Source organism: Zootoca vivipara, chromosome 3 (genome assembly GCF_965207765.1).
Source record: "Zootoca vivipara chromosome 3, rZooViv2.hap1.1, whole genome shotgun sequence".
NCBI lineage: Eukaryota > Metazoa > Chordata > Lepidosauria > Squamata > Lacertidae > Zootoca > Zootoca vivipara.
In genome coordinates, this window is record NC_142586.1 from 112,110,296 (window position 1) to 112,132,920 (window position 22,625).

Below are 22,625 nucleotides of genomic sequence, written 5' to 3' on the forward strand. Positions count from 1 at the left end.
TGATTTGCACTGCTTGAAATATGTCATCTGTGTAAGATTGAACTTCTATTTCCTGATTAAGTGGGAAATGGAATGGTCTGCTTTTGCTGAATAGAATTGTAGCATTGTAGAGCTGGAAGGGCAGTATCTAGCCCAACGTCCTGCAATGTATATACTTCTGTTGATGCAGCCTACAATAGCATAAGCTTTTCTTTTTGCTGCTGCATCACACTGCTGACACATGCAAAGCTTGGAGGTTTTCAGATGTACTACTGGCAAGAGGAAATTCATAGAAATATTGGTAATCTCTTTTTGCCTGAGGGATAGATTTGTATCTTCATAATATTTCCCAGGACCCACTACCACTGAGAATGAACTAGAGAATGAGAGTCTCCATTAGACCCCTGCAGGGAATCTGGTCATGTCTTCGGTTGTAAAAAGTTTGGTAATGTGCTAAATTGATTTTACCGGCTGCAATCATCATGATTTGGGGAAAGAAGGTTAAAAGATAAGAAGCAGGGTTTTCTGTGATTGTTCAAAGGAAGTGGAAGAGCAAATAAGGAGCAGGGGCTCTGTGTGGAGAAGGCAGAGAGTCATGGCAGATGAATCTTATTTCTGTTTTTGATACAGTGGGAAGCTTGGTAGATCATATGAATTCTGTGAATAGAGTATGTCTTGATTTCAGTAAGGCTTTTGACAAACTCCCCCATGATTCCATGTCTTCCTGGAAAAAGTGAAAAGTGGGTCACCACAAGGTTCTTTCCTAGGCCTGCTGTTGTGCAACATCTTTATAAATGACTTTTATAAAGTGGGGTGCCACAGGGTTCTGTCTTGCTTAGAGATGTTTGTAGTCTCTTCTCATCTGAGGAACTGATTTCTCTCTTCATAATATTTCTCCAGGAACCACTCCCACCCCGAATGATGATTGTAAAGGTCGCTGCAAATCAAGATGTTCACGTAGAGAATATGTTGCTTCAACAACCTCCTGCGACGATCCTGATCATGTCTACTGCTGCCGAAAGGAAGGTAACATGCTAATTTTTTGTTAAGGGCCACAATCATGATTTGGAAAGAAGGGAAAGATGATGAACAGGGTTGCTTGGCTATGCTTGAAGGAAGAGGAGGAACAAACCAGGAGTAGGTTTTCTGCATGGAGAAGATGGAGAAATGCTTCTGGGTGACAGAGAGAAGGTGGACTGCTCAACACCTACTTTGCCTTTGTCTTCCTCCAAAACATTACACAATGTGAATAATAGAGCATATGTGGTAGAGAATATGGGGGTTCAACAAACCGCTTCCATCATCCTGATTATGTCTACTGATGCGAAAGGACAGGTAATGATTGGAAATCTGAAATGAGATAGCCACTTTGTGGAAGTTGCCCCCAGATCCAGTCACCAAACAAGAGGCAGTTTAACATCCAAAATAGCTTACCATTGCAAAAGATAAGGCTTCAGTAATACATTTCTGGACATTGATATATATACACACAAGTTTAGGCTTTGTAGATACAACTGCATACAAGTAACAAGTACTTCTTTTGTTCCAGCAACAAGGTGTGAGTTTGAGTCTGTGTTACTTCACTAGACTGACTTGGACACAGACAGCTCAAAACCCTGACACACAACAGACCCCAACACTAGAACTGATGTGCATTAATTGTGGAGGTGAAAGATAGATCCTGCCCATCTCTGGGCAATTAACAAAACAATTGGCTGAGTGCCTAGATTCAAAATGCGGGCTTTGCAAACTCTCTAGCACAAGAGAGCTACCACCAGAGTATAAAACCATTCACATAGTTAAGCCACAGTGTAGTGTGGAAGATGGGCTGTTCTGTCCTCCTGAATATCCCATTTGGTCTGCTCTAAAGCTCTTTGCTCATCTCCCTACCTCTCTTGAAAAGAGCACACATTGTTAAGTAAGTTTAAAATGTTTTACTGACTAAATGCAAAGTTCTGATTGATGTGCTATTCCATGCAGCAAGGAAAACACAGTCAGGATAATCTTGGGTGCAAAATACAGAATGTGTTTTCCAAATACGTGGTCTAAGATTGGAGCAAGTTTAGACACATCCATCCTGGCCTAATACACATCTCATTGACTTCAGGAAGACTTAGTCCTGGGTAGGAGCGTGAAAATTTGCTGTTTTGCATTGCAATGCTGACATGTCTGTCTGACTGACTTTGCACCTGTTGGCTTATCTCATCCATGCGGTGATTTATGCTTATGAAGCAAATCAACCCCTTCCACATCACCTGTTTCTCCAAAATAAGATGTTAATTTTTTGTTTTTAAGGATGGGAGCTGTTAGGATTGGGAACACACAGGAAATGAGGTTAAAGATAACAAACAGGTGGTGGTGGTTGTTATGTTCAAAGCATGAAGAAGAGCAAACAAGGAGTAGTGTTAGGATAATAGAATCATAGAGTTGGAAGAGACCACAAGGGCCATCCAGTCCAACCCCCTGCCAAACAAGAAACACCATCAAAGCATTCCTGACAGATGGCTGTCAAGCCTCTGCTTAAAGACCTCCAAAGAAGGAGACTCTACCATATTCCTTGGCAGCAAATTCCACTGTCAAACAGCTCTTACTGTCAGGAAGTTCTTCCTAATGTTTAGGTCGCATCTACTTTCTTGTAGTTTGAAGCCATTGCTCCGTGTCCACTTCTCTGGAGCAGCAGAAAACATCCTTTCTCCCTCCTATATATGGCATCCTTTTATATATTTGAACATGGCTATCATATCACCCCTTAACCTTCTCATGCCAAGCATGCCAAGCTCCCTAAGCCGTTCCTCATAAGGCATCGTTTCCAGGCCTTTGACCATTTTGGTTGCCCTCCTCTGCACACGTTCCAGCTTGTCAGTATCCTTCTTGATCTGTGTTGCCCAGAACTGGACACAGTACTCCAGGTGAGGTCTGACCAGAGCGGAATACAGTGGTACTATTACTTCCCTTGATCTAGATGCTATACTCCTATTGATGCAGCCCAGAATTGCAATGGCTTTTTTAACTGCTACATCACACTGTTGACTCATCTCAAGTTTGTGGTCTACCTAAACTCCTAGATACTTTTCACATGTACTGTTCTCAAGTCAGGTGTCACCCATATTGTATTTGTGCCTTTCATTTTTTTTTTGCCCAAGTGTAGTACTCTACATTTCTCCATGTTATAATTCATCTTGTTTGCTTTGGCCCAGTTCTCTAATCTGTTAAGGTCATTTTGAAGTGTGATCCTGTCCTCTGGGGTATTAGCCACCCCTCCCAATTTGGTGTCATCTGCAAACTTGCTCAGGATGCCCTCAAGCCCATCATCCAAGTCATTTATAAAGATGTTGAATAAGACTGGGCCCAAGACAGAACCCTGTGGCACCCCACTAGTCACTACTCTCCAGGATGAGAAGGAGCCATTGATGAGCACCCTTTGGGTTCGGTCAGCCAGCCAGTTACAAATCCATTGGAGCTGGAGTCAGACGTAGGTCAGCAACTAAACCGTCTCTTTTTTCAAAGGAACCAAAACAGTGCAGGCCTAGTGGTTGCAGCACCTCTTCTCAGTAGGGGTTGCCCCAATGAGGCAGTTGTGAGGCTAAAAGTTCCCACCTTCCCACTGCTTTTAGAACTTCTTCTCCCTCAGGGGCCCTTCCCAAGCAATCTCAGGCTCCTTCATCTAGTCTCTCATTGCTAATCTCTGCTGTGCTCTGCTCTTTTCATTCCTCTTTGTGTGTTCTGGGAGACCAGGGGAGAGGATACTGGTTGCAGCAGGAGGGGCAGACTCCCTGGATACTTCAGCAACTTGCCTCATCTGTCTCTTGCCTCCCTCCTCTTCTCCACCCTCCACTTCTATCTGATTCTGGACTGCTCTCTGTCACCTCCTCTTCCTCCTCACTAAATCCTGTTCCCTCTTCAGCTTCCAAGACCTCCTTCTCTCAGTCTGCTCCCTCTTTCCCCCCAGACCACTCATCCTTGCCCCACCACCAAACCCCTGGCTCTGACCCTTCTTCCTTTGAGGATTTCCTGGGGATTGCCCAGCTGGGACCTCTCAGCACTCCTCTGCATCCATCCTGTCAATGACAAGAAAGTCCCATGCATTGAGATGTTGGGGGGCTAGAGAGAAGGTGGAACTGCTCAACAACTACTATACCTCTGTCTTCTCATAAAAGGAAACAGTGCAATGTGGGGATTATAGAATAAATGATGCAGAGGGATAAAGAGGAACAAATTCTCTTCTGAGGGATTGATTTCTATCTTGTTAATATTTCTCCACACAGCGAATGTTACTCCACCACCCACCAACCCACCGAATGAAAGTTGTACAGGTTGCAAACGAAGTTGTTCAGATAAAGAATATGTGGCTTCAGCAACTTTCTGCGTACATCCTGATTATGTCTACTGCTGTGATATTTCAGGTAACATATCAATCTTTTCCTAAGGACTGCAACTATTATTTGATTCGGGGTGGGTGGGTGAGCAGTGGTGTTTTTTCTTTCTTTCTATGTTTGAAGCAAGAGAAAGAACAAACAAGGAATGGGATGGAGAGGTTCTATTAGGTGACTGGGGGGGAAATGGAGCTGATCAATGCCCACTTTGCCTCTGTCTTTTTCAAAAGGAAAACAGTGTGCAATGTGTTGATATTACAATTAATAATGCAGAGAGGGAGCTGCAGCCCATGAAAGGAAAAGAGGTGGAAGAGAACACCTAGTTACTTTAAAGAAATTCAAATCTCCAAGGCCTGATGAGCTGCATCCAAAGGTACAAAAGGAGTTTGCAGGTGTAATTTCAGAGCCTTTGTCTATAATCTGTGAGAATTCCTGGAGAACTGGAGGCGGGCAATCATAGAATCATAGAGTTGGAAGAGACCACAAGGGCCATCCAGTCCAACCCCCTGCCAAGCAGGAAACACTCAGCAGCCCAGCGCAGCAGAGGTACAATTGTTGTCCCCATCTTCAAAATGGGTTAAAAGCCAACCCAGGTAACTACAAGCTGGTGAGCTGGATATCCTGACTGCCTGACTTTGATACTGAAAGTTAAAGAAAGAGTGGCTCTCTTCCTGTAATATCTTTGAGCCAGAAGGTGACTTTTGTGACTCCTACAATCGATTTTGCTATAGTTTCCTGGGTAAAAAATGAATGTCTGTTCTACCACAGGACTGTAGTAAAAAAAAAAAAAGTCTTACTAGCCCATTTTGGCGTCTTTTGCTACTCTACCTTGCTCAAAACATTAGCTCATTTGAAACTATGCCATTTGTGCATAGTTTTATTTAGTGGAAAATGTAATGGACTGCTTAGAGATGCTTAGACATGTTGGTAATTTCTTCTCATCTGAAGGATGGATTTCTCTCTTCATAATATTTCTCCAGACACCGCTTTCACCCTGGTTGATATCTGTAAAGGTCGCTGCAAACCAAGATGTTCACGTAAAGAATATGAGGCTTCAACAATCACCTGCAAAGGTATTATTGATGTCTACTGCTGCCAAAAGAAAGGTAAATTTTTTTTGTTATGGGCAGCAATCATGAGTTGGAAAAGAAGGTGAAGATAATGAACAGGGTTGTTTGGCTATGCTTGAAGGAAGACAAAGAACAAACAAGGAGTAGGTTTTCTGCGCTGAGTGGATGGAGAAATGCTTTTGGGTGACAGAGAGAAGGTGGACACCTACTTTGCCTCGGTCCAAAAAGTGTACAATTTGATGATAATAGAATAAAACATACAGAGAGGGGGCTTCAGCGCAAGAGAGGAAGAGAGTTGGTAGGGGAACACCAAGCTACTTTGAATGAATTCTAATCTTCAGGGCCTTAGAACGGCACCTAAATGTACTAAAGGAACTTGCAGGTGTAATCTTGCAGCCTCTGTATAGAATATTTGGGAATCCTTGGAGAAAAGGTGGTGTCCCTGCACACTGGAAGTGGGCGAACTTCATTGTCATCTTCAAAAAGCAAAAGAAAGAGGACCTGGGAACATAACTGGTTGGTCAGCTTGGCTAGGAATCGGGTGGAGAGGTGCTATTAGGTGAGTGGGGGGGGGGAAATGGAGCTCATCAACGCCCACTTTGCCTCTGTCTTTTTCAAAAGGAAAACAGTGTGCAATGTAAAATAAAAAAATTCCTTCAGTAGCACCTTAAAGACCAACTAAGTTTATATTTTGGTATGAGCTTTCGTGTGCATGCACACTTCTTCAGATACACTAGAAACAGAAGTGTCAGACCCTATATATATACAGAGGGTGGTGGGGGTGGGTGGGAATGGGTGATGGGCTGATGGGAGTGGTAAACCTGTTAATGGCTGTTAATGGCTGCTGATGGCTGCAATTAGTCCTGGGCTGAGGTGCTAAAGAAAGCTTGATCATGCATAATGAGATAAGAATCCGATGTCTCTATTCATCCCAGGTGCTTCCATGGTTTTAAGCTTGGTAATAATTTCCAATTCAGCAACTTCTCTTTCCAGTCTGTTCCTGAAATTTCTCTGTAATAAAACAGCTGCTTTGAGATCTTGTATAGAATGTCCTGGGAGATTGAAGTGTTCTCCTACTGGTTTTTCAGTCTTATGGTTCCTGATGTCAGATTTATGTCCATTTATCCTTTGGCGTAGGGTTTGGCCTGTTTGTCCAATATAGAGAGCTGAAGGCCACCGTTGGCATTTGATGGCATACACAATGTTAGAAGATGAGCAATTAAATAGTCCTGAGATGGTATGTTGGATGTTTTTGGGGCCAGTAATGATGTTGTCCGGGTGTATGTGGCAGCAAAGTTGGCATCTGGGTTTATTGCAAGCTCTGGTACCAGTGTCCATGTTAAGTCTGGTGGTTGTATTATTGTGGGTGATGAGTTGTTTAAGATTGGGTGGCTGTCTGTAGGCAATGAAAGGTCTTCCTCCCAGAGCTTGAGAAAGGGAGCTGTCATTGTCCAGGAGAGGCTGTAGATCTCTGATGATGCGTTGTACTGTTTTAACTTGGGAGCTGTATGTGATGACTAGTGGTGTTCTGTTATTTTCTTTTTTGGGTCTGTCTTGCAGCAGGTTCTCCCTAGGTATCAGTCTGGCTCTGTTGATCTGTTGTTTGACTTCATCAGGTGGATATTTTAGTTCTAAAAAGGTTTGCTGTAGATCTCTTAGGTGAGATTCTCTGTCTGTAGAGTTGGAACAGATACGGTTGTAACGTAGGGCCTGGCTGTATACGATGGATTGTTTGGGATGGTAGCTAGAAGCATGTAGATATGTTTGTCGGTCAGTTGGTTTTCTGTATAAGGTGGTGTCTATACGTCCATCCTGTATTTTTATAGTAGTGTCCAAAAAATGTATTTCTTGCATGGATTGGTTCATTGTTAGGTTGATGGTGGGGTGAAAGTCATTGAATGTCTGGTGGAAGGTTTCCAGGGTCTGTTGTCCATGTGTCCAGATAATAAAGATATCGTCAATGTATCGTAGGTACAAGAGAGGTTTGAGTGGGTAGGAGTCTAGGAAACGATGTTCTAAATCTGCCATGAAGATGTTGGCATACTGTGGGGCGATGCGGGTGCCCATGGCTGTGCCGCTGATCTGGAGGAACAGGTCATCACCAAATTTGAAGTGGTTGTGGGTAAGGACAAAGTGGCAGAGTTTGGTAGCAAAGTCCGCTGTGGTTTTATCTGAAATGGTGTTCCTTATGGCTTGTAAACCATCATTGTGTGGGATGTTGGTGTATAGAGATTCCACATCCATAGTGGCTAGTATAGTATTGTTAGGAAGATTGTTCAAAGATTGTATTTTCCTCAGAAAATCTGTGGTGTCACGTACATAGCTGGGAGCACTGATAGCATATGGTTTCAGAACAGAGTCCATATAGCCGGAAACACCCACTGTAATGGTGCCAATACCTGAGATGATGGGGCGTCCTGGATTTCCTGGTTTGTGTATTTTAGGTAGAAGGTAGAAAGTTCCTGGTCGAGGTTCCGCTGGTGTGTTTGTGAGGATCTGTTCTTGGATGTGTAGGGGTAGCTCCTTGACAATCTTGTTCAGTTCTTTTTTGTATGCTTGTGTGGGGTCTGAGTCCAATTTCATGTAAAAGGCAGTATTGGAAAGTTGTCTGTGGGCCTCTTGGATGTAATCAGTTTTGTTCATGATGACGACAGCTCCACCCTTGTCTGCCTCTTTAATTATAATGTCTGGGTTGTTCCTGAGATTTTCTATGGCTCTCCTTTCAGCATGGTTTAGATTTTGTTGTAAGTGATGGTGTTTTCTGGTCACATCCGTTTGGATTCTGTGGCGGAAGCAGTCGATGTACAGATCTAGTGTGGTATTGCGTCCATCAGGAGGGGTCCACGTGGAGTCCCTTTTTGTGTAACATCTTTTCGGTGGTGGTTGGTGGTCGATGTTCTGTTCATTAATGCGTTTGGAGGGTGATGGTTGTTCCCCAGTAAGTTGAGAGGTGTTGTGTTGTGGGGATGTAGTTTGTTCTACTTTGTCTTGTTCTTGTTTGTGATGAAAATACTCCTTCAGGCGTAAACGGCGGAAAAATGCTTCCAGGTCCCCGCAGAACTGAATCATGTGTGGGGATTTAGCAGGGCAGAATGATAGTGTGCAATGTGTTGATATTACAATTTAGCAGTGTGCAATGTGTTGATATTACAATTAATAATGCAGGGAGGGAGCTGCAGCCCAAGAAAGGAAAAGAGGTGGTAAGAGAACGCCCAGTTACTTTAAAGAAATTCAAATCTCCAAGGCCTGTTGAGCTGCATCCAAGGTACAAAAGGAGTTTGCAGATGTAATTTCAGAGCCTTTGTCTATAATCTGTGAGAATTCCTGGGGAACTGGCTTCAACAACCTTCTGCCATCATCCTGATTTAGTCTACTGCTGTAACAAGAAAAGTAGCATGCTCATTTTTTGTTATGAGCCTCAATTATTATGATTTGGAAAAGAGGTTAAAGATAATAAACAGTAGTATTCAAAGCAACAAGAAGAACAAACAAGGAGCAGGTGCTGTGTGTGAGAGAAGACAAAGAGATGCTATTGGGGGACAGAGAAAAAGTGCTGCTGCTCAGCACATATACATTTAAGGCATTGCGGTAATCTAACCTTGAAGTGGTCAGAGCATAGGCAACAGAGGTTAGTCTATCTGTACAGAGATGGGTTGCAGCTGGGCCACCTACTGAAGATGATGGGAGGCCATCTCCACCACTGAGGCCACCTGAGCCTCAAATGACAGTAAAGGACCCAGAAATACCCCCTGAGCTGCGTATTCACTCCTTCAGAGGGAGTGTGACCCCATCAAGAGCAGGCAACCTCCCACCCACTAAGTGCCCCCGTCTTATCTGCATTGAGCTTTTGTTTGTTGCCTCTCATCCAGTCCATTACAGAGGCAAGACAATGGTCCAGCACTTCCAGTGCCACACTTGCAGATATAAAGGAGAGGTAGAGCTGTCTGTCACCAGCATATTGATGACAATCTACTCCAGAACTCTGAATAACCCCACTCAATGCTTTCATGTAGATGCTTAACCCCCCAAAAAACATTTATTCAAAAAATACAATAAATTATTGTCCACTGGCATAATACCACAGAATGATCAATCCAATCCTCCATCCCACAACACTGTCATGTTGGCTTGCCGAATATCCTCAATAGGAACCCAACTGGTTGTGTAGACATTTTCAATCAATATAGCCCCTCAACAGACACCTCTGTGATTGTGATGGCATTAAAACATCCTGCTCTTCAATGAAAGAGAAAAAGAGAGACCAGATTTCCTGTAGATGTTAAACAGCATGGGGATAACACTGAACGCTAAAGAACCCCACATTGAAGGTTCCTTGGGGCTGCAAGCATCACCCTCGGGGAAACAACCCTAGAAGTATGATGTCAGTCACCACAAAGCAGTACCACCAACCCCTAACTTGGACTGCTGCTCCAGAAAAAAATGGGCTGATGGCTTTGACAACTTTAAAGTTTTGGGAAGGAATATCTATGTAAATTATATAAAAATTTATTTTAATTAATATGCAAAATGATGATGCAACTTTAAGAAAAGGACAACTAGGTTGTACTCAGAGTGTGAATTAAAATTCATGGGCTTCAGTTAGTCAAGCCAATTTTTAACCAGACTTGGACTAACTTTGGGTACTAACCCTAGAGAATGAATGCATAGATCAAATGGCAAGAAGGGAAGGTAACCATTCTTCTTTATCTTTCAAGCATTCCAGTTAGAAATATATGCTCAAGAATTCTGGCTTTTCTAATTTTCTCATTTAATATGCCCCCCTCCCCCCAAGTGTGGACTATTGCATGAGATTTAACATCACTTGTTCTCTTCTCTTTGACAGGGGGAATACGGGTGATGAAACCTCAGAATGTGACAGGAAATTCCTAAGTTGCACCTGTGTCTTCGTAAAGAATGGAGCCCCATTTCTATTGCTATTCTGAAGCATTTGATAGATGAACCATCTTTCAGGTGTTACTTTTGTTTACTGAGAGGCTTTCCAGGAATTAGCTATCTCAATCCTTTGTGCTCCTAATAAAACCATACCTGTTCTACAGACCAAGTCCTTTGTCATCTTTTACTATGCAAACTGGGAGGCAAAGGTACCTTGTTTATTTCATTGCTATATGGTAGAATTAAAAATCTCCCTGGTTTTCTTTGGCTTCAAAGGAAAGGATCTCAGCTTGAAAGGAACTTGGACAAGGCCTGGTGTGTGTTTGTGTTTAATAGTCTCCTGTGGCTCTCCTGCTTCCTCCTTCACTTCAAACTGAGCTGGCACACAATCCCAGGTGCAAAACACTCCTTCTTCCCCAGTTCCCAGACACAAACGCAGGTTTCTCCCTCCCCTGTCATCAGAGGGATAATATGATGAGCAGCTGGAGAAGCTCAAAATTGTCCCAAGCAGGCAGAACAGCCACAATAAAAATGTTAATAAGTATAATAATATGCTATTTAGATTTCAGGTGTTGCCAATTTTATTTGCAGCAAAGGTTCTTGGAAAGCCCCCAGATTCCACAATTTGGGAATATAATGAATGATTCAAGTGTCCAGGGAATTCTCACAAGTTGCTGTTGTTTATGGTCCTGTCTGCTGAACAGGATAACAGCAATGTTCTTTTTATACATTATACTTGAAACAGGAAGTTTTAATGAATGTTTGTAGCCGTGTTGTAGAAAGGCAAAAAGAGCTTTACGGAATGGGCTGCCCTCAATGAATAAGCAGTTTCCTTAAAAATAATAATTAAGCTTTCCAATTTAACAATACAATTAAAGCCACCTTAAATACATTCTGAATTATGATATAATAAAAAAGACCAGATGTGAGGGACAGGGGATATCGCGAAGTCCCTCCCCTCCTGAGTTCAAGCCAATCACCGAGCACAGGGGAAAGCAGAGAGAGTTCCGATTCCAGTAGGGAAGCAGGAAGTCGGGTCCGAGGCTCAGGCAAGGTAGAGGAGCCAGGGTCCCAGGCGGGACAGGAAGGGGCGAATAAGGGGGGGAGACCCATCCCCCCAACGCCAGAACTACGCAGAAAGAGGAGGGGAAAGAGGATGGGTCTGCCAAAGCTTTTGTGTTGGAGAAAGACGCGCCAAAAGCCATTAGGAGGTTCTGAAACCGACTGATCACATCACTCCGTGTAAATAGCATGACTTCAGCACTGTAAATACGCAGCACCAATAAAAGAATAAAATGCAGAGCTGCGTAGCGTCGTTACTCTGAAGTAGTCCACTCCGGCCACTGTGACAGCAACCTCCTAATCCTTTTTTGGGCTACTTTGGAGTTGCCGGGATGAGCGTGTCAGAGGCGGAGAAATGGCGGCAGATCGCGGAGCAAGCCCAGCAAGAACTGCAGCAGCTGTCGCTGCAGGCGCAGGGGGAATTGAAGGCAGCTAAAGAAGAGACTAGGAAGGTCCAGGACGACCGGCTACAACTTGCGGAACAGGTGAGAGCGCTACAGGAAAGAGAGCAGGAATTAAGGGCGGTGGCGGTAGACCTCCAAAACAAGCTGGATGCAGAGAAAAACAAGGCGGGAGGGGCACCCCAAGTCCAAGTGCTGCCAGGAAGGAGAGCCGGGACGCTAGTAAGCAAGTTCAATGGAGACCCGAGGGAATATCAGGGCTTTGAGACTGAGATTGTGTATGCTCTTGAGCTGCACCACGCTGAGTTCCCTGATGATGAGCACAGGGTAGCGTTTATTGTGGAGCACCTTACCGGGGCAGCCAGGGAGTGGCTAAGACCGTTAATCGCAACAAAGAATCCTTGCATGAAGAATGTCAAACTATTTCTAGAAGGTTTGAAAACGATGTATTCGTCCGATAGTCATATGGACCAGACTAAGGAGGAACTTCATAATTTACGCCAAGGAAATATGACAGTTCGCGCGTATTGGGCGAAATTCACCATGCTGGTGCACAGATTGGGGTGGGAACTCGAGTCACCCCCAATGCAAGCGGCGTTCTACTTGGGGTTTGCATGAGGAGGTGAAGGATGAGCTCTCGAGAGGTCCAAAGCCCAGTAATATGGATCAGCTGAGCAAAGCGGCTCTGGCGGTGGGGGTGAGACAGGAATCCCGGTGGAGCGACAAGCAAGCAACGCGCGCAAAGCGGGCTTGGTTCCCACGGTCGCAGGAAAAGCCACTCCCCCAACAACCCTTTCAAGCCACGCCTGGGGCCAGTCAGGACCAGGAACCCATGCAGATTGATAGCGCGCGCGCGCGGGCTTTTCAAACCCCAGCGGCGCCAAGACGCAAGGAGGGAAGGGGTGGGAATTGCTTTCTCTGCAACTCCCCCCAGCATCTCGTCAGAGACTGCCCACATCGCAGGGAGTGGCAAGGAAAGGCGGGAACGGTTGTGCCCTCCCCCACTGACGCAGCACCACAGCAGGGAAACGGGAAAGCCTGGCTGCAGGAGACAAGGGGCAGCAGCCAGGCACAGTCAGCAGACAACAGCCCCAGCCCACCCACCCGCACAGAGAGGAGCAGAGCCAGCCCACCCCTCCCAGAGCAGGAGTGGTTCTAGAAGTGACGCTCACGCTCCCAAATGGCTATCCCCTGACGGTCCTCGCCCTAATTGACAGTGGGGCGTCAGCGAACTTCTTCTCGAGAAACTTTGCAGAAGAGCACCAGATCCAGCTTCTGCAGCTGGATTTTCCTCTGCACGTGGCAACCATTGACGGCAGAGAACTGCTGGGAGGGGCCATCACGCATCAAACCCCCCCCCCATGAGAATGACGGTGGGAAGGCACTCAGAGACACTGGCATTCAACGTCACCACCATCTCAGACCCCCCCATCGTCTTGGGCATGAGCTGGCTGGCGCGCCACGACCCCTCCATCAGTTGGCACCAGAGATGCATCACTTTTGGATCGGACTTTTGCCTGGAACATTGCATGCAGCACCAACCAGGGGAGGGGCCTCCGATAGCCACGGTGGCCACCATGCACATCAAAGGGGGTGAGGCGATACCCAAGCCGTACTGGGACCTGCAGGAGGTCTTCAGCGAAGCGGAGTCCGACCACCTACCCCCACACAGGCCTTTTGACTGCCAGATCAACCTGGTGCCAGGGGCAACTATACCCCCAGCCAAGCTGTACGCCATGTCAGACCAGGAACTGGAGGATCTGCGCGCTTTCATCGACAAGAACCTCAAGCGGGGGTTCATCAGAGAAAGCAAGGCAGCAGGGGGCAGCCCGGTCTTCTGGGTGGACAAGAAAGACACGCAACAGCGCCGTCTGGTGGTGGATTTTAGACGACTGAATTCAGTGACAGAGCCAGTGGCTTTCCCCATGCCCAGAGTGGATGATCTCCTGACAGCGGCACGCAGGGGCAAGATTTTCACCAAGCTAGACCTGAGGGGGGCGTACAACTTGATCAGGATCCGGGAAGGCGATGAATGGAAAACCACGATGTTCACGCCTCTGGGCTCTTTTGAATATCTGGTGATGCCCTTCGGGTTGCAAGGGGGCTCAGCATGCTTCCAGGCCTTCATGCACCACGTCCTGGGGTCCCTCCTTTTCAGGAAATGCTTGGTCTTCCTGGATGACATCCTTATCTACTCCGATGACCCAGTGCAGCATGTGAAGGATGTCAGGGAGGTGTTGCAGCGCCTGAAGGAGAACCACCTGTATGTGAAGCTGGAGAAGTGCAAGTTTCACACCAAGGAGGTGGACTTCCTAGGCTACAAGCTGTCAGACAAGGGGCTGGCGATGGACAAGGACAAGGTGCAGGCCATCCTGGACTGGCACAGCCCCAGGACGCGCAAAGATGCCCAACGCCTACTAGGCTTCGCCAACTTCTACAGGAAGTTCATCAAGAACTTGTCTCGCGTTACGGCTCCCATCACTGACTGCCTGAGAGGCAAGCAGAAGTTCAGGTGGACACCAGAGGCGCAAGCAGCGTTTGAAAGCCTCAAGAGGGTGTTCGCCTCAGACCAGAACCTGTTCCACGTGGTTCAGGACGCGCCCCTACGCGTGGAGACAGATGCTTCTGATAAAGCTGTGGGCGCCATTTTGTTGCAACTGGACGCCAACAGAGAGTGGAGACCCTGTGCCTTCTTCTCCAGGAAGTTGACCCAGCCAGAGCGAAACTACACGGTGTTTGATCGGGAACTTCTTGCGATCCACGCTGCGTTCCAGCACTGGAGACACTTCCTGGTGGGCGCCAAGCACCCCATCCAGGTGTGCACAGACCACAAGAACCTGGAGTTCTGGAGAACTGCCAGGGTGCTCAACCAGCGGCAGATACGGTGGGCAGAGTTCTTCTCGAACTTCAACTTCTCCATACACTACATCCCGGGAGAGCAGAATGTCAGGGCGGATGCCTTCTCCCGCAAGCCAGAGTACATGGAGGAGGAGGCGCCACCGGCACCCAGGCACATCTTCCCCCCGTCAGCTTGGTCCTGCGGAGCAGCAGTGGTAAGCGAGGCAGAACTCACAGCACTGACGGCAGCGGATGAATTTGCCAACCGCATCTTCAGAGAACTGAGAGGGGGGGGAGCAGGCAAACGACTTTGCAGAACGCAGGGGGCTGCTTTTCTACAAGGGTGCACTGTACCTGCCCACCACCCAGCTTAGACGTACGGTCCTCAAGCAGATGCACGACAACCCAACGGCGGGTCATTTTGGGAGGGACAAAACCGCTCACCTAGTCATGAGACACTTCTGGTGGCCAGGGGTGCGGGAGGATGTGAGGGATTATGTAAGGGGCTGTGACACCTGCCAGCGGGCAAAGGTGGTCAGAGCGCCACCAGCAGGTTTGCTGGAGCCCTTAGCCACACCGCACAGGCCGTGGGAAGTAGTGTCCATGGACTTCATCACAGACCTGCCGTCGTCCAGGGGCAAGACCGCAGTGTTGGTGGTGGTGGACCTCATGTCCAAAATGTGCCACTTTATACCGTGTGCCAGGGCGGTCTCTGCAGAAGAGACAGCCAAACTGTTTGTGGATCACGTATTCAGACTGCATGGATTACCTTTAAGGGTTATTTCGGATCGTGGCCGCCAATTTGTTTCCAGGTTCTGGCGGCGGCTCATGAACCTCCTGCAGGTGGAGGTCAGCTTGTCGACGGCTAGACACCCGCAGACCAATGGACAGGCGGAGAGGGTCAACGCCATTCTGCAGCAGTACCTGAGATGCTACGTCAGCCAGCGGCAAACGGACTGGGTGGATCGCCTGCCACTGGCAGAATTTGCCTACAACAATGCGGTGCACGTCTCCACAGGGGTGTCGCCCTTTAAGGCCAATTACGGGCGTGACCTCAGATCTTTCCCAGAGAGGGAGGGGGAGGAGGAGGAGGAGGGCCCACAGGCTGAGGATTGGGCAGAGGAACTGGAGACGGTGCACCAGCAGCTCAGAGAACACTTGGAGAGAGCCAAGGAAGCGTACAAGAAGGGGGCAGATCGCCACAGGCGACCGGGGGAGGTCATTAGGGTGGGGGACAAAGTGTGGTTGTCCTCGGAGGGCCTTCCCATCAGAGGGCGATGCAAAAAGCTGGCGCCCAGAAGGTTGGGCCCCTTCACGGTCACGCAACAGGTCAACCCGGTGGCATACAGGCTGGCACTGCCAGAGGACATGAGGGTGCACCCTGTGTTTCATAGATCGCTGCTGTCGCCGTACAGGGAAAGCAGCAGGCTCCGAGACAGCGAACAAACCCCTGAGGGAGGGGGGGAGAGGGAAGGCAGGGAGCAACTCAATGAGGCCACGGCCATCCTGGATTCAAGGTGGGGGGTGGGGGGACTGGAGTACCTCATGGCATGGGAGGATGCTCCACCGTCCCAGAATGAATGGGTCCCAGCCACTCAGATACAGGAGGAATTCCTGGTAGAAGAATTTCACACCCTCTTTCCCCATAGACCCAAGCCCTGGCACATGGAAAGGGAGGGGGAGGGGGAGGAAGCACGGGAGAGCAGTTCACCATGGCGCTGGGAAGCGGAGTTTGAGGAACCAGAGGATGAGGTATGGGTGTCACCGAGATCCACCCAGTCAGAGGAAGGAGCAGATTGGCAGAACATTTTTACCCCCACCAGCTCTGACGCCACGGACTTCTTGGGATTCCCATCCTCCCAGGCGGAAGGGGGGGGCTTGCAGGACTGGGGGGAGGTGTTCACACCAACGGGCTCGGAAAGCACTGAGTTCTTAGGCTTCCAGTCGTCACCGACACCTGGGGGGGACCTGGGGAGGGGTGAAGGAGAGCTTGGGAGGGGGGTGGATGTGAGGGACAGGGGATATCGCGAAGTCCCTCCCCTCCTGAGTTCAAGCCAATCACCGAGCACAGGGGAAAGCAGAGAGAGTTCCGATTCCAGTAGGGAAGCAGGAAGTCGGGTCCGAGGCTCAGGCAAGGTAGAGGAGCCAGGGTCCCAGGCGGGACAGGAAGGGGCGAACAAGGGAGGGAGACCCATCCCCCCAACACCAGAACTACGCAGAAAGAGGAGGGGAAAGAGGATGGGTCTGCCAAAGCTTTTGTGTTGGAGAAAGACGCGCCAAAAGCCATTAGGAGGTTCTGAAACCGACTGATCACATCACTCCGTGTAAATAGCATGACTTCAGCACTGTAAATACGCAGCACCAATAAAAGAATAAAATGCAGAGCTGCGTAGCGTCGTTACTCTGAAGTAGTCCACTCCGGCCACTGTGACACCAGATTTTATGCCAAATTATATATCTTTGCTGACTTCCCATGTCTGAAGTTTGAGGATTGATGATCTCACATTGTACTGCATTTCTTGAATAATTCAAAAAATCCCAATAAAACATTTCCGATGTTAATCATTTATTTTTAGCATCCTCAGAATTCATTTAGCAAGTGGCTTAATCCTTTATAATACTGTGTGAAATAAGTTTCTTCTTTATTTTCCCTTTGTGATTCTAATTTCACCAACTGCTTTCTTTTTCACTTTCTACACACAAAGTCAATTCTCAATGTGTCACAATTAAGACAAAGGGGAGAACTGGCCACCCGTCATTTCTGGTCTCATTCCAACTGCTTATAAGCTGATGTTTCAGCAAGAACACCATTACTCCTTTGATAAATTCTTTTTAACTTTCCATTGAAAGTGATTGCGAAAATCGTAGTCCAATTTCATACCACCAGCTATAGTTAAACCATAACCATAATGATAGTTAAATATTCTTTCAATCCCGCTTGTGTATTTTGAAAAGACAGGGAGTCAGTCTTTTGGGGGAGCTTTGCCAGAGAAAACAGCAAATGCAAAATATATCAAAGAGAAATAATGGAGGGTCATCCCCTCTCCTCCATTCCAACATACCAATCCAATTGCAATAATAGTCCTCCTCCACTTTGAATCTTTGGCACCAAGTGGCTGAATCAGTTAGCAGAATACTTTATCTCCTGTAGTCCAGAGCATACCTGTTTATCAAGTCAGAATTTCATCTTAAAAAGCAGGTGTCCTCTGCTCATGGCGACAACTTTGGAGAGTTGCCAAAAACTCAGAGTGCATTGCACCCAGCCCCCCTGCCCTCTCCTTCCTCCAGATGGGCAGCAGGTGTCGGACGATCTGCGGGTGGAGCTGCCCCCACAGCCCTGGTTGGGAGGGTAATTACTCCCATATTTTCCTCGAATTCCACATGAAAAGGCTCAGATGTAATGGACACAGCCGTTCGCCATGGCAGCCAAACAGGAAGTTGAATAAGCAGATAATGATTTTAAGAGACATTTGATGACAATGGAGTTTTATAAAGAAGATGGAATATACTCAATCCAATAAAAAATGGCGAGGAGAAAGTTGGAATTTGATCCCTGCCTTTACCCGGATGCACAAACAATTAGAGCCACATGAAATTCGAGATGTCTGAGAACGACCCAGTCATAACAACATCACAAGACTTTGTTTGGCAAAACATTCTCTCTGTGCTATTGGACATTAAACAGGTGTTAAAGCAAGACAATGAACAACTGCAGGAGCTCAACAAATCATGGAGAGACAGAGACAGTGCAAAAGACTTACAACCACAAATTTTTGAAGAAGAGGAACATGAACAACACAGTGCTCCACAAGTGGGAGATGTGGGGCAAGATATAGATTCTTTACAAGGAGTCCTAAAAAATGAAACAGTGGACACCGCTGAACTCCTAGTGAGAGGAGTTCAGGGTAAAAGCTGGGAACTGGAAGGAAAAAGGAGGAAAAAAGAGATAGATGTGGAGATTGACAATGTAAAGATTTGGCTCCATAATGTAGAGGGGGAAAAGAACGCAAAGGAAGAGGAGAGGGATTGGGCAACAGGTCTTGATGGGAAGGGGTGGCAGAAGATGGGGAGAGAACATTTGGGGTGGGTCTGGGAAAGGGTGGGAATAGGATGAATAAGTGATAAATATTTTTAATGGACTGATATGTATGGCATGATCTGGGTATGATTAATGGAATTCATTGAAATGTCTAAGGGATTCGGTTACAGTAGTAGGGGGGATGTGATAAATTGATTAGTGAGAAGGAAAGAGGTTAGATTTTTATAATCTGAAAAAAATATATTCTTGGTAAAAAATAATAAGTTAAGGGAAGAGTTAAAAGTTTGAAGAATTGAAATAGAGTTGAAATAAGTTTGGAAATTGGAAATATAAAATTGAAAGTATAGATTTACAAATATGAGTATTATGTGTAAAGTAGGAAAGTTAATTTTGATTATTATGAAGGGATGAATTATTATTGTGAAAACTGTCCAATTGATAATTAATAAGGAATTCAGAGTGGGGGTAGTCGGGGAAGTCTAGATGGTTATGAAATGATTTGAATTAAGAAGTTTAATTTTTATTTTTGTGTTTTTTTTCCTTTCTTTTTCGCCTTTTTTCTTATTTTTCTTATCTTTTTTGGCCTTCTTTTTCTTAGGCCTTCTTTTGTTTTTTTGTTTTTTGTTTTGTCTTTTGGTTCTATGAAGGAAATTGGAATTAGGATGTATTTACAGTGAGGTTGTTAATGGAAAATAATAAAAATTATTTGGAAAAAAAAAGAATTTAGGAAGCTGCCTTGTTCTGGTGTAGTATTCTTGACTGTGACTCTGAAGTGCTCCCTTACAGCTCAGTTTTTCAAGTCGTCTGCTCTCTGATCCTTTCAGCTGCAGATTTTAGGCCTCAGGGATTTAATCGTGTTTACCAGAGTAAGCATAATAAAGGACAAAAGTGGTAAGGACCTAACAGAAGCAGAAGACATCAAGAAGAGGTGGCAAGAATACACAGAGGAATTATACCAGAAAGATATGGAGGTCTCGTACACCCCAGGTAGTGTGGTTGCTGACCTTGAGACAGACATCTTGGAGCAGGCATCCCCAAACTTCAGCCCTCCAGATGTTTTGGACTACAATTCCCATCATCCCTGACCACTGGTCCTGTTAGCTAGGGATCATGGGAGTTGTAGGCAAAACATCTGGAGGGCCGCAGTTTGGGGATGCCAGCCTTGGAGAGTGAATTCAATTGGGCCTTAGAAAGCACTGCTAATAACAAGGCCAGTGGAAGTGATGATATTCCAGCTGAACTATTTAAAATTTTAAAAGATGATGCTGTTAAGGTGCTACACCCAATATGCCAGCAAGTTTGGAAAACTCAGCAATGGCCAGAGGATTGGAGAAGATCAATTCCAAAGAAGGGCAGTGCCAAAGAATGCTCCAACTACCGCACAATTGCGCTCATTTCACACGCTAGCAAGGTTATGCTTAAAATTCTACAAGGCAGGCTTAGGCAGTATGTGGACCGAGAACTCCCAGAAGTGCAAGCTGGATTTCGAAGGGGCAGAGGAACCAGAGACCAAATAGCAAACATGCGCTGGATTATGGAGAAAGCTAGAGAGTTCCAGAAAAAGTCTACTTCTGCTTCATTGACTATCGACCACAGCAAATTATGGCAAGTTCTTAAAGAAATGGGAGTGCCTGATCACCTCATCTGTCTCCTGAGAATTCTCTATGTGGGACAAGAAGCTACAGTTAGAACTGGATATGGAACAACTGATTGGTTCAAAATTGGGAAAGGAGTACGACAAGGTTGTATATTGTCTCCCTGCTTATTTAAGAATTGGTCATGCGAAAGGCTGGACTAGATGAATCCCAAGCAGGAATTAAGATTGCCGGAAGAAATATCAACAACCTCAGATATGCAGATGACACAAACTTGATGGCAGAAAGTGAGGAGGAATTAAAGATCCTTTTAATGAGGGTGAAAGAGGAGAGCGCAAAATATGGTCTGAAGCTCAACATGAAAAAAACCAAGATCATGGCCACTGGTCCCATCACCTCCTGGCAAATAGAAGGGGAAGAAATGGAGGCAGTGAGAGATTTTACTTTCTTGGGCTCCTTGATCACTGCAGATGGTGACAGCAGTCATGAAATTAAAAGACGCCTGCTTTTTGGAAGAAAAGCAATGACAAACCTAGACAGCATCTTAAAAAGCAGAGACATCACCTTGCCGACAAAGGTCCGTATAGTTAAAGCTATGGTTTTCCCAGTAGTGATGTATGGAAGTGAGAGCTGGACCATAAAGAAGGCTGATCGCCGAAGAATTGATGCTTTTGAATTATGGTGCTGGAGGAGACTCTTGAGAGTCCCATGGACTGCAAGAAGATCAAACTTATCCATTCTGAAGGAAATCAGCCCTAAGTGCTCACTGGAAGGACAGATCGTGAAGCTGAGGCTCCAATACTTTGGCCACCTCATGAGAAGAGAAGACTCCCTGGAAAAGACCCTGATGTTGGGAAAGATGGAGGGCACAAGGAGAAGGGGACAACAGAGGACGAGATGGTTGGACGGTGTTCTCGAAGCTACGAACATGAGTTTGACCAAACTGTGGGAGGCAGTGTAAGACAGGAGTGCCTGTCGTGCTATGGTCCATGGGGTCACGAAGATGGGGGAAGTCATAGCCAAATTTTCAAAGCAACACTTGAAAATGGCTAATATTCAAACAATTCAATGATGCTGAATATGAATTGGGTGCCAGACGTATTGTCTAACATAATGTGGCCTAGAACAGAATAAAAAGGAGGGTATTATTGTTGAGAGATTCAGTCCCCGTATGCAGTCCGTCATGGGTTTGTTGTCTATCACATGACTGGGTATGTGTTTTGATTCCACAGAGTGGGAAGTGACGTAGACAGGATGTTTGTCTTACTGTGTTCCTAAGTGCAAGTGTTGTTCCTTTGCTCTTTCTCTTATCTGTCTGATGCTAGAGAGAGAGGGAGCCATGATGAAGAGATCCGTGTGTGTTTATATTTAAATAAACTAGTTTAGCCAGGACGTTGTGCTACTGAGGTCTGTTACGCAACTGTGCAACCTCTGCGGGTTCCTAAAGTGTGCTGGTGTCTTCTGGCACCAGTTGCTGTGATGTTCGGGCTGGAGAATGCTTAAGAAGCTCCCGAACGATCACCCAGGAGGCGGAGCCTAGAGACGGCCATGAGTCTAGCTATACTTTTGACAAAGGTTTGATTCCATTATGGCAGGGGGGGAGTGAAAATCAGCCCTGTAGAACAAACAAGTCCTTCCAGATTTCCCCATTAAAAAGCCCCACAGTCTCATGCTGTCATACATGATAACATGTGGCTCAGGATGGAACTTCAAAGAAGAACTGGGAGCTTTAAGCTTTACTTTGATTGAGAAACAAAATACAAAAAAAAATCCTTCCAGCAGCATCTTAGAGACCAACTAAGTTTGTCATTGGTATCACCTTTCGTGTGCATTCGTGTTTCAACTACGTCAGACCAACACGGCTACCTACCTGCAATTTGATTGAGAAAGACATGCTCCCAACCACTCACCAGATGGCTGGTATTTTGCCAAATGGAAGAGTCATTGGGGAGTCAGGGGAACCACAGCACAGTTGGACATTGGCGGAGGAAGGGGATGCGGGGCTTGTGGGCCTCCCTGGGTGCTATCCCTCAGGGGATCACCCCATCCCTGGGTGCACAGCATGCATGTGGAGGAAAGCATGAAATAGCATGCTTAAATTGGGCACAAAAAACAGTGACAGTCCTTAAACAAAATAACAAACCATGCAAATGATACAATACTTCCCTTTTCAGGATCTTGGGTGATCAATAAAGGAGAGACTCCAGCTGGCCATCTCGGTCAGTCTTTCATCCAAAGAGGACACAGATATTGATTTTTTTTTTATGGCTGCTTTTCAGGGAAAGAGCAAGCCACCAGAAAGGTACATATTGTCTAGCCATTGAGATGGGCTGTTGAGAACAAGTAGCCTGTTTGTTCCTTTCCTTGTGGGTGCC

General features: G+C 46.2%; 1 long non-coding RNA gene across 2 annotated transcripts; it reads left to right on the top strand.

Annotated features, from left to right (window-relative positions):
• Positions 1-513: 513 nt before the first annotated feature.
• LOC148686410 (uncharacterized) lies at positions 514-10,484 on the top strand. 2 transcript variants are annotated; one of them, XR_015949201.1, is made up of 5 exons: positions 514-647; positions 880-1,005; positions 4,245-4,382; positions 5,333-5,458; positions 10,266-10,484. It is a non-coding gene; the product is annotated as an uncharacterized LOC148686410 (long non-coding RNA). The 2 variants fall into 2 exon arrangements; XR_015949200.1 differs by having other exon boundaries at positions 572-1,005.
• The last annotated feature ends 12,141 nt before the right edge of the window (positions 10,485-22,625 follow it).